At 43.2% G+C, this 12,332-nt stretch overlaps 1 long non-coding RNA gene and 3 other non-coding genes across 4 annotated transcripts; 2 read left to right on the top strand and 2 right to left on the bottom strand.

Annotated features, from left to right (window-relative positions):
* Window positions 1–5,068: 5,068 nt before the first annotated feature.
* On the top strand, window positions 5,069–6,012 carry LOC118548447 (uncharacterized). The gene is made up of 2 exons (XR_004923620.2): window positions 5,069–5,182; window positions 5,550–6,012. It is a non-coding gene; the product is annotated as an uncharacterized LOC118548447 (long non-coding RNA).
* TRNAY-GUA (transfer RNA tyrosine (anticodon GUA)) lies at window positions 5,747–5,834 on the bottom strand. Its single transcript is given in 2 exon segments — window positions 5,747–5,782; window positions 5,798–5,834. It is a non-coding gene; the product is annotated as a tRNA-Tyr (tRNA).
* Window positions 6,013–9,162: 3,150 nt separating the features above from the next.
* Window positions 9,163–9,235, top strand: TRNAA-AGC (transfer RNA alanine (anticodon AGC)). Its single transcript has one exon. It is a non-coding gene; the product is annotated as a tRNA-Ala (tRNA).
* Window positions 9,236–11,037: 1,802 nt separating this feature from the next.
* On the bottom strand, window positions 11,038–11,126 carry TRNAY-GUA (transfer RNA tyrosine (anticodon GUA)). Its single transcript is given in 2 exon segments — window positions 11,038–11,073; window positions 11,090–11,126. It is a non-coding gene; the product is annotated as a tRNA-Tyr (tRNA).
* Between the last annotated feature and the right edge of the window lie 1,206 nt (window positions 11,127–12,332).

Raw genomic sequence — 12,332 nt, 5'->3', positions numbered from 1 at the left:
TATCTCTATTCATACCTGATGTGATGATTATGAAAAAATGCTGAAGAATCTACTGTAAATCTACTGCAAATAATAAGTTTACCAAAGCCAAAGGACACAAATATAATAAATTATAATTCTACTTATTAATAAGTATTCTGGTTTATTGAACTTGAAATATAAATACCATTCGGAAGGGTTAAAAAGTGAAATTTTTAGAGATAAATTTAACAAAAAATACAATAAAAACAACACATTCTATAACAGAAAAATCCACATTTTTCAGATGCAAAGTCTTCCAAATTGACTTATATATTTAACGCCATCCCAGTCAAAATCTCAGTGAGCAGTTTTGTAAAAATGACAAGCTGATTCTAAAATTTATATAGACTACAAAAGATGCAAAATATCCAAAACAGTTGTGAAGGAGAACAAAGTTAGAGGACTTAACACTACCTGGTTACAAGACTTACTATAAAGCTAGATAGAGTCCAGAAAAATGTAGCAGCTATATACATAATCAGCTGACTTTGACAGAGGTGCCAAGGAACAGATAGTCCTTAACAAATGGCACTGGAAAAAGTGGATATTCACATGCTACTAAAGGAACTCAGACCCTACACAGCATAATGGACAAAACTCAAAATGGATGAAGACCTAAACATAATGATTAAAACTGTCAAACTTCTAGAAGAAAAACTAGGAGAAAAATCTTTGTAACTTTAGGTTAAGCAAAAAATTCTTAGAGCACAAAAAGCATAAACTATAAAGAAAAAAATGGGGGGCATCTGGGTGGCTCAGTCGGTTAAGCGTCTGCCTTCGGCTCTCGTCATGATCCCAGGGTCCTGGGATGGAGCCCCACGTTGGGCTCGTTGCTCAGCAGGGAGCCTGCCTCTCCCCTGCCGGCCGTTTCCCCTGCTTGTGCTTGCTCTCTGGCTCTCTTTGTGTCAAATAAATAAATACAATCTTAAAAAAAAAATTTTTTTAAATGATAAATTGGACTTCATCAAAGACTAAAGAAAAAATCTCAAAAGATGCTTAAGAACTTAAGATAATTAAAGGGCAAGTGACAGGTTGGGGAAAAATATATGCAAAACATTCAGGTAAGTGTTTAAGTGATAAATGATGAAGGACTTGGATCCAGAATGTATAACACACTTGTACAACTCAATAGTGAGCCGTTGTTTTTATAGGCAAATGATTTGGAGAGATAGTTCACAAAACAAAATGTACAGATGGCCAATAAGCCCATGATATGGATCCTCAGTATTGTTGTTCATTAGGGAAATGCAAGTTACAAGCCTCAGTGAATGAGAGTTCCTGTTGGCTTAACATCCTCACCAGCATTTGGTGTTGTGTTTTGTATTTTGGCCGTTCTAAGAGGTGTGTAGTGGCTTCTCATTGATTTTTCAATTTACAATTCCCTGATTACATATGATGTGGCGGATCTTTTATTTGCCACCTGTATATCTTCTTTGGTGAGTTGTCCAGATATTTTGCCCAAGTTGTTTATTTTATTGTTGAGTTTTAAAAGCTTTTTGTATATTTTGGATAGCAGTCCTTTATCAGATATGTCCTTTGCACATATTTTCTCCCAGTCTGTGGCTTCTCTTCTTATTCTTTTGACAGTGTCTTTTTGAAGAAGTTTTTAATTTTAATGAAGTCCAACTTACCAATTATTTTTTTTCCATGAAGTATGCCTTTGGTGTTACATCTAAAAAGTTGCCACACACACAAAGTTATCGCCATGCTGAAGGCTACCTACATTTTTTCCTTTGTTATCCTCTGGTGATATTATAGTTTTGCATTTTACATTTAGGTGTATGATAATTTTGAGTTAACTTTTGTGATTCATTTTTTTTTGCATGTGGATATTTAGTTCTACCACCATTTGTTAAAAATACTGTTGATTGATTTTTGACATAGACAACACAGTAATTCTATAGAGAAAGGATAAGCTTTCAGTAACTGATGTTGGTACAACTGGACATTCATATATAAAACAAAAAAATCTTTTATCATCAATACGATATAAATCAATACGATATAAAATAATTAATTCAAGTTTGATCAGAGACCTAAATGTAAAAGATAAAACTTCCAGAAGAAAATCTCTGCGACCTTTGGTTAGGCAAAAAATTCTTAGAACACCAAAGAACACAAAAAATACAAGGTATAAAAGAAAAAAAAAATGATAAATTGGGCTTCATCAAAATTTTAGTATTTGCTTTTCAAAAGATGCTGCTAAGAAATGAAAAGTCAAACCACAGACTGGGAGAAAATATTGCAGGGCAAACACCTGATAGACAAGACTTTTATCCAGAATATATAAAGCATTCCAGAACTCAATAAGGAGGCAAACAATTCAATTTTTTTTAAAAAGGGAAGGATTTCAACAGGCACTCCACCAAAGAAGATACACAGATGACAACTACCTGAAAAAGTAGACATCATTAGTCGAGGGAAATATGAATTAAAACCACATGAGATGCCTCCACACAGTCATCGTAGGAGGCAAAATTCTAAGACGGCCCCAAGATTCCCACCCACCTCTTATAATATCTGAATAATCCCTGCCCCATAAATGTGGGTAGGACATGTGAATGTGTTGTGTTAGGTACAAATTTGAATGGCTAATATTTAAAAGACTGTTCCAAGTGTTGTCTAAGATGTAGAGAAACGAGCTCTCATCCATTGCTAATAAGAATGTAAAATGGTACAGCCACATTGGATAACAGTTGGTAGTTTCTTTGAAAGTTAAATATACACCTACCATAGGATCCAGCAATCCCACTCCTGTGTATTTACTGATAATAAAACACATGGCCACACTTATATCCAAAATATTTATAGCCACACAATAATTTGCGAAGACCGCCATCACAACATACCACAGACTGGGTGAATTAAACAGGAATTTATCTCCTCACAGTTCTAGAGGCTGGAAGTCCAAGATCAAGGTGTCAGCAGGACTGATTTCTTCTGAGGCCTCTGCTTGGCTTGAAGAAAGGTGCCTCCTTGTTTGCTCTGTACATGGTCGTTCCTCTGCACGCTTCTGCCCCTGCTGTCTCTCTCTGTGTCCTAATCTCCTCTTCCTATAAAGACACCAGTCAGACTGGGTCCAGGCACCCTACCGGCCTCATTTGAATGTAGTAACTTCTTTCAAGGCCCTATCTCCAAATACAGTCTCATTCTGAGGTACTGGAAATGAGGGCTTTAACATATGAATGGGGGGTGCATGTAATTCAGCCCATAACAAGCAGTTTTATTAATAATAATAAAAACAGTAACGAGATTTCATCAGCTGGTGAATGAATAAACAAATTGTAGTACATCCCTACAATGGACTACTGAACAGTAAAAAGAATGAGCTGTGGATACACACATGACAAGGATGAATCTCAACAGCGTTGCGCTAAATGGAGGAAGCCAGACTCAAAAAGCTGCATACCGTAGGAGTCTATTCCTAGAACCATCTGGCAAAGGCATAAATAAGTACAGTGACAGAAAGCAGATCAGTGCTTCTGAAGGCACAAGTCAACTTTCTGGAGAGACGAAAAGGTTTTATATCATGAGTGTTGTGGTTATATGATTGAATATAATTTTCAAAACTCAGCAAACTATATACTTAAAAAGGAATGAATTTTACTGTGTTTAAATTGCATTTCAATAGAGGTAATTAAAAACAAAACAAAACTAGTTAACCATACAAAAACTTCAATATCAATTTGATGTCTTGCTGAGCAGTCTATTTCTTCCTACACACAGCCTCCTTAGCAGATTCCCAGTTAACTCGTTTACTTTTCTTTTGCCCATAGTATGTATTATTTTTAACATATGATACCATTACACAAATTTGTTTTTACCATATTTTAAAATTTCCAACTCTTTCAAGCTGATGTTTCCAGTATTATATCCAACAGTTGTAGTTGTTCTAAATGCCACGTTTGGGAAATGAGATGTCCCTTCTGGAAGTCTGAGAGCTAATGAGCAATCCACCACACCCCTCTGCACCCTTACCCTGACAAAATGATTTACGATCCGAGTTGCAGAGGAGCTACAAGTCAGGGTCCCAGAATGGACCACCAGCCAAACCATGATTTATATGACACAGAAATAAGAGTATCTGGTTATGAGCCACCATGATCAGCAGGAGGGGGGAATGCTTATTACTACACCGTAACTTAACCTATTCAGGTAGATACATACAGGAAATTTGAAAGTCTAAATCCACTAAGAAGGCTTATTCACCTCCTAGGAAAATACCCAACAAAAAATGTGTGAACTTCTGTGCCAAGATACATGGTAAGAGGACTCAGATTTTTTTTTTTTTTTTTTTTTTTACAAATGTCCATGTTGTATCAGTGAGTGAAGAAAAAGTTCGGTGAAGTTTTGCCAAGAGCCTACCTGTCAGCCTCATGTCATTTTATACTACTCTAAGAGATGTAATTTTTTTCAGTCACTCCAAGAAATGGGTTCTAGGAAAATGTTCTGAGATACTTTCTAATAAAAGGCTGAGGCTCTTTGTGGAATTCCTAAGTGTGTTGAGCTAAAAGTAGAGCCGATTTATTGGAGTGAATACAAGTCTTGGAGTGGGATTTGAACGTACTGTGGCAGTTTTTCAAGACTGGAAACTGCAGGAGCTGCAGCAAAAAGGACTTGATGTAAGTGCGCGGCCGGAGGCCCTGTGCCACTTTCCGTGTCAGCCTAGTGACTGCCCTTGTCCTCTTCCCTCAGAATTCAGGCCGCTGTCCGTGGTTCTCGGTAGCCCCTCCCAGCCGTTTGGTGCTTGGAACAGGCGTCCCCAAAGGCAGACTGACAATCAGGGCCTGGGTCTCCAAGTCCAAACCCTCCTAATTCCTTGCTGCTCCCGAAAACTACCACCCAAGATCATTTTCGAATGCTGAGTTTTACGTCAGAGTCTGCGTAGACAGCATGCTGCTCCATGACAAGTGCACGACGATGTCCCGTGGGCGCCGTGTTTCCCCCGCGGCCCAGAGCTGGGGACCCCGGTCGCGGTCCTGTCCCCGCTCGGTTCTGACGGCAGGGCGCGTGCGCGCTCGAGCTCGTCTTCCCCGGAAACCCCGCGCGCGCCAACTTGAAAGGAGACGGCTCTCCGGGAATTGTCCTCCACCCGTGGCGGGTGCAGAGCGGGCAGAGGGGCCGAGCGGGGCCTGTCCGCATCCAGGATTTGTGCAGGAAGGTCAGGGCGCGGGCGGGGTGCGGATCTGGGGAGATGGGGCCAACAGGGTGGCTGTATCCGGGCGATGGGTCCGGTGAAGTTCATGATGCTGTTTCCCACTTTGGGGTAGGTCTGAAGGTTCTCCAATAAAAGGCCTCTTCAGGAATTACCAGGGTGGCCGGGGATCCGCGCGGCCGCGGGGACCCGACTCCCCAGGGGCGGGGTCTGGAGACCTGGGGGCGGGGCGCGCCTGGCAGCCGCGCGCATGCGCCCTCTTCCCGGCTGCGCGGCGCGGGGGCCGGCGGGGGGCGCGGGGAGCAGCGCGGGGCGGGGGAGCCGGGGCGGCCGTGCGCACGGCTGCGCTCCACGCGGGGACGGTCTTCCGCAGGGCCGGCGGCCTTTCCCCACAGCCGCCGCGGCCGCCCGCTCGCCCCGCAAGTAAGAGAGGTCAGCGCCTTCTGGTCTCCGCGGAAAGTGCACGCTGTCCTCGGGAGACACGCGGGAAGGGGTTACTCCCCGACGTTCCGGAAGGATCTAAATTTTACGGCGGCTTCGCTGGAGGAGCCTGGGTTTCCAAAAGTCTCGTCCTTCGAGCCGGATTCGAACCAGCGACCTAAGGATGCCCGACTGTCACCTCTACAGTCCTCCGCTCTACCAACTGAGCTATCGAAGGACTCCTGGGGAGGGCCCTTACAGGATTCCTAAAATAACCTCTGTCCAGATGGTTTGCGCTGGTGCCGTTCATGTTCACCTTTAAAAGTGCGATTTTAAGCTGTCTTCTTGGACACCGAATGTATTTTATATAGTGATCCGGATACCTGGTCCGTGGGTTTATAAAAACATAAAATTCATTGCGTTGTACGTCTAAGACGTTAGGATATTACTTATGTCTACCTCAAGACAAAATCCCAAAGGGTATCCCATGTCCTCTTACCCCAGGAATAATACAGCTGAAAGTAATGCCTTGGATTACGCCCAATTTCCTTCCCTCCTCTCTGGTTACTTCCTCCTCCTTCTTTCAAAAACGTCAAAGTTTGCTCAATAAATGTTATAGTTGCCCTAAATACAGACAGCTAGGTTGAAGAAGATCTCTGGGTTGTGAGCAGAGCAATGCCCCCTGCATTTTGGTAAATTACAGTACTCCATTCTGAAAGTCAAATGGGAAATCGTGTATATCCATAACTCTAATGATGAAAAATGTGAAGTGTTCTGTGTGTGCATGTGTGTGTGTAAATTTTTTTTAGTTGTATAATTGATTTGGCTGGTTCATATTATGTTGCCTAATTATAGTAGAGCAATTAAAATGAAACACAAATCCTTAAAATTCTTAAATGGAAATATAAATATTCCTTTTCCAAAGCAAATCATCCAACATGGAGTTTCAACAGAGATTGATCAGTTTCCTTGAACCTACTACAAAAAATAGACACAGATGGGTAACATGCTACACTATCTGGAGCAAACTCTCCTCCAATACATTTAAGGAAAAAAGTGAATTTCTCTATAAAATATCTGTGCTTATTAAAATAAAATTTCTACAAAACTATATTATTGAAAACATTCCAAATTTTTCTTCAAATGGCAATCACCAATGCTTCCTATTAGAAATGTTGAAATCACATAGTTGTTCTTGAACTCAGTAATTAAATCCCTTTCCATGAGAAACTAAGAGAATAGCGCCTAGTAACTTTTCTTTTAATGTTCCTAACCTAATAGAGAATTTGCAGCTAGAGAAAAAGGATCCTAAGAAGTGGACAGTTTCTCTTGACATTATCAGGTGTCCTTTCCATGTCTTGAATACCAAGTGGAAAATAGCAAAGTTGCCAACAAGTGGTGAAATTTCAGGCTGGTGCTGGATTCATTACTGGGGCAACACTTAGAGGAACAGGAAGTCCCCAGAAGGGAAACGGGAATGAGTAAGTCCACCTCTCCTCCTCCTCCAGCCTTGCATTCTTCTCCTAGCTTACCTTCTGGCAAACATGGGCGCAAGCAGGACATCAGTAATGTGGTTTACAGAGTATTATCTCCTTTATCACATGGCAGATTTAAAAAGGATTGTTGTCTTAGTCTGCTCAGGTTGCTGTGACAAAGTACCACAGACTGGGTGGCTTAAACACCAGAAATTAATTTTTCTCATAGTGCTGGAGGCTGGAAGTCCATGACCAAGGCGATGGCCATTCGGTTCCTGGTGAGAGCTCTCTTCTTGGCTTGCAGTTGGTTGCGTCCTGTGTCTTCACACACAGAGTGAGCTCTCTGGTGTCTCCACTCATCAAGACACTAATCCTAGATATCAGGATTACCACCCTTACGACCTTATTAACCTTAATTACGTTCCTATTCCAAATACAGTCACATTGGGGGTTAGAGCTGAAACATAAGGATTGGGGGGGGGGGGGTGTGGGGAGACACAATTCAGTCCAGAGCAGAGAGCTTAGAGTTGAGCCAATAGTTTAACAACTGGTAAAACTTCCATGTGAATTTTAAAATAGTCGTCTTGATTTTCATTTAGTCTCTGTGGAAACTGAGTGTTGGAAAATGTAATCCCCAATCCAGTGTTACTGGAAACCAGCACTCCCAGGTCATGATTGAAAGCCCCCAAACAAACCAGTCACTCCCAGTTCAGTCAGTCATGCCAATGCCCAATCCGTGGATCTGAGCTGTGGAATTGGGCTCCGTTCTGTCACTAAAATTCCACACCTACACTCCTAGGAGAATCATGGAAAATAAATAGGGAGAAAAAAAATGAGTGGAGGCCAAGCTGACTTCTGCAGCTGGGCAAATTCTGTCCTGGGAAGAGTAGGGGAAGCACCCAGATGACAGAGAGAATCAGGGTACGGCTGGCCTGGAGCCAAGTTTTGAAATGAATGGTGGTTTCTACATCCACTTGGAATACCGGAGTCATGAACTCTCCTGTCTAAGTTGTGGGGAGGCAAGTAGGTGGAAGGGTTCTTCCCTCAGAAAGGTATTCATCTGTTTTTACCAGCCCTGGTTGCAATGAAAAAGCAAACAAGAAGAGCAAACGTTAAGGGTATTTTAAGGATCCTGGAAAGGCCTGCTCTGCAAAGAGACAGAGTCACTTTCTTAAATGAGATGTTTCTCCTGCCTTTGAATTGTGATCACTTGCTTCAGTGTCATTGAGAGTAAAAAATAACAAGAAACCAAAGAGAGGAAGTCTCCAAGGACGGGATATTAGGCAAAGAAACAGTTGAAGGTGTTGGTTACTTCATACGGCTTTCCTGCACGTGATGGCCTTCCGGCTCCGACCCAGCACCTAGCACAGTACCGGGTACCTAGTACCCAATAGGTCCAGAAGAAAAAGACACCACTACTACCTTTGCATTTTTGCAAAGACTCTGGATGTAAGCCTGCAGTCATAATTATCTCAGCATCCTAGTAATGTTTACCTTAGAAAAGTAAAAAATAGCTAGTACACCCTTGAACAAACTCGGGACTGCAGAAGCCAGACCGGAAGGAGAAATTAACTGGGACGCGCGCCCCCTCGTGGCCATGTGTCCACAGGCGGTGATTTTTTTTAAAAAGCCTGACGGCGGACCCCTTAAGAGGGGTAATCTGTAGGGACTCTGGAGAATCTGTTTCTGGAGCCAGCAGAGTCAACTGGTGGAAAATTTAGGGGTGCAGGGATTGTCGGGAACTATTGCGAAGGCCAAAGCCGAGCCTCACTGCCCGGGGTGCACCTGCAGTCTCCTCCGGTTGCCCGTTTCCCCGGAGACGGTTCCGGGGTTGAACTCCTGCCCGGTGTCTAAGACGAGTGTTTCTGAGGCCGCCCTGGCCCGGACTCCGCCTGCCCTCTGAGCTCTGGTGCCGACGGGATCCAGAACTGTAGGACAGGTGGTAGGTGGCGCTGAGGGACGCGATCCCCAGCGCTCTGCGGCCCCGCAGCTCGTTCACGGGGTCAACGCCGACTACAACAGGTGGCAACGCGTCCCGAATCACCGCCGGACACCGAAGTGACTAAGAGAGGCGCGGCCGCGCGGCAGGACGGGGAATTAGCTCAAATGGTAGAGCGCTCGCTTAGCATGCGAGAGGTAGCGGGATCGATGCCCGCATTCTCCAGTTTTACGTCCTCTTACGCTTGGCCTTTATTCCTGCTCTGAGTACCGAGCAAAGTGAAACATTACCGGCTGAGAGCAGGGCCCAGTTCCTGACGGGGAAGGCCTTCCCTTCAAAAGCCACGCTCTCGGTTGTTCTTCAGACAGTGCCAGGATAGGCATGGCTGAGTTCTTTAGGATTTCTCAAACGTTTTGCACATTTGAATACCGGTCCCTGCCAGGTGGATTTACAAATCTACACTCCACTTATTTATGCATTAATATTACATGTTTACTCTCGGAATCTATTTCTTACATGTCCAACCTATGAAGGGCAACCTCAAGTTCTTAAAACTGGAACGAATGATTCCCATTTCTTAATGAGATGGTGAAGAGTCACATAATGTGTAGGTATGTTTGAGATTTGTTTTTTTAATACATGCACTCTTCCTCTTGTGGGGTCGTCTGGCTGCGTCTTTGGAGATGGTGGTGATAAGGCTGATACTGAAACTGGACTATGGCAGAATATGGGCCAATTACGGGAGGGCGGAGAACCTCTGTGATGCCTTGGGGAGAAGCTCAGCCCAGGACTATCTAATAAACTTTGCATCCAAAGCCCAGATGTTATCTTTGAAAATAAAATTGGACCATTTTTCTTCTTTACTCTTTTGCCCCAATTTGCTTTCAAAAAGCAAGAAGTTAATCAGGAGCTCCCAGTTTAGACCAACCTTCAGCCCTTAATAGGGGTAGTTTCCAATACGTTTTGGGGAGTGGTTCTCAAACCACTACCCCAATTCCAGAAGCCTGGGCTTCTGTGTTCTGAGATACACCAAAGTCTGAGAATCATTAAAGAATAAAAGTGCTGAGGCATAGGAAGGAAAATATAAAAAAATTGACAGGGACAAAATTCTCACACAACTCTTTCTACTTTGATCTAACATTTTTGTAGTTGACGACTCTTCCAGAGGTGCTTGTTATCACATTTTTGAGACAGGGTAGAAGTGGGATTCGTATATCCTAATGAGATTGGACCCAAATTAGCAAATGCTTTCTATTGTTAAGAGAAATCTCTATCTTTTGAGCTAATTCCCAAAATGGGTAGAAAATCCTACCCCCCCTCCCCCCCTTGTCTATTATTTTTAATTCTAAAATGTTTGTTTCTCTTTTATCAGTGGTTCTCAAACCTTGCAGCACAGCAAATGTCACCTGGAAGCTTTTCAAACTACCAATGCCTAGGTCCCCACCTCCAAACTGGCCCAAGCAAAGGCGCTTTGTAAAATCTGCCCAGGTGATTCTATATCCACCAGTTTTTCTCAGCCAGGTTTGAAAGCCACTGTTAACAGAATTAAACCGGGAAGGGGGAGTAGTGGCCCTGAATTTCATCCGGCCCTGAGACGGTTCAGCATTCTTCACCTGGAAAAACACCTCTCCAGAGACTCGGGACTCTAAGTCCACCAGGGGGCGCGCCTGTCCCACCAATTCCCCGCAGGTCGTGTCCTTCCTACGCAGGTAGCGTCCTTCCTCCCGGGATTCCGGATCCCGGGTGGGGGAGCGGAGACACGTCTGCAGACCCCTCGCCCAGTGGGGCCGCCTCTGCTCCGCCTCGTCAGAGCTCCGTATTTCTCGGCGGCCGCCAGCTGTACTGTACGTAAAGTATGGGGTGGAAGTCTGATCGTGCGTATTAGTCAGTTACAGAAATTAATAATTTTAAAAATTGGATTCGTTGTACATCGGGAATAGTCTTAGCAGATGCACATCGAGGATACAGGTAGCTGAGATACGCCTTTCCGGGGTGGGGATAAAAGGAAAACGACGCAAAATGCGAACTCCTTCGAGCCGGATTCGAACCAGCGACCTAAGGATGCCTGAGCAGCTTCCACTACAGTCCTCCGCTCTACCAACTGAGCTATCGAAGGAACCACACTGCTTGGTGTCCTCGCAGAGGATGCCATCTCTGCGCGAGGTTGGGCGTGTGTGGGCGCTAAGTTGTTTGATTCGGCCGCGTTGCTCATAGGTCTGTCCCAGCCGCGTCCACTTTTTTTTTTTTTTTTTTTTTTTTAATAATCCAGCACCCCGTCGGAACTGACATTCAAAGGTCCACTGCCCTGGACGGAGAAGAAAACGGGAGCATCCACTGGTTTGCAAAAAGGAAAATAAAATAAGGAAACATAGGAACGGATAAGAACTTAGCAAGAGCATCTTTTATTATGAGGAACGAATTTACCCAATTTTGACTCAACTTATAAATAGGATTTGAAGTACTTCAATCTGCAATTCTAACAGGATAATTAACAGAAGGAGGAGGAAGAAAGGAGTATAGGGTTAAACTCTCCAAAACCATACTAAAATTTTATTTAATTGACATTAGTCTTTGTAGATAAACTAATCATCACACTAATCATAAATTAATCATAACTAATCATAAACTAATCATCACACTTAGCAAAAACCTATCGATAGGGAGCTAAAACAATGTTTTTAAATTATCTTAACACAAGGTAGAATGTGATGCCATTCAAATACTAGTTAATTTTGCAAAATGTGAGGTTTTAGTCTAGTTTTCTAGTTCAGACAGGACTGTCTGAATCTCAAAAGGTCTATTACGCTCTTTGTTAATGAAATCGATCCGAAGTGGCAGCCGACATGTTTTATTCTTCACGTTCCATTAAACATCATTACCTTGTCCTATAATGGAGCCATACACACAGGGCAAACGATCCTCCTGGCGCAAGTAGAACACTGAGACCCTCTGTGGCACAAAGAAAAATTTCTCTTTTCTGAGAAGGAACTAAAAGCAAGTTGCTCATCACTTAATTTGGCCATTAACCTCCTCAAGTCTTTATGAAACATCTATTTGAAGAGGAGTCGGTTGAATGAATTAAATATAAAATTTCGTCTCCTCCCCAAGCCCGATTGACTAAATAAGTTATTTTGTAGATGTAGTTAATATTCTCCATTTTGTCAAAGTACACCTTTCAAAAAGTTAAATGTATGACACTTATACAAATGTAAAAAAAAAAAAAAAAAGTTGTCCTCATTTTGTTCCGCTCCACATTGGAGGAGATTCAGAGGTTAAAAAGACAGAACTTAAGGGAGCTTTGAGGGGGAGGGGGAGGGTACAG

The sequence above is a fragment of the Halichoerus grypus genome, chromosome 9 (genome assembly GCF_964656455.1).
Source record: "Halichoerus grypus chromosome 9, mHalGry1.hap1.1, whole genome shotgun sequence".
In the NCBI taxonomy this organism is placed as follows: Eukaryota; Metazoa; Chordata; class Mammalia; order Carnivora; family Phocidae; genus Halichoerus; species Halichoerus grypus.
Note: the sequence above shows the minus strand (reverse complement) of the source record. Positions and strands in the feature narration are given on the sequence as shown.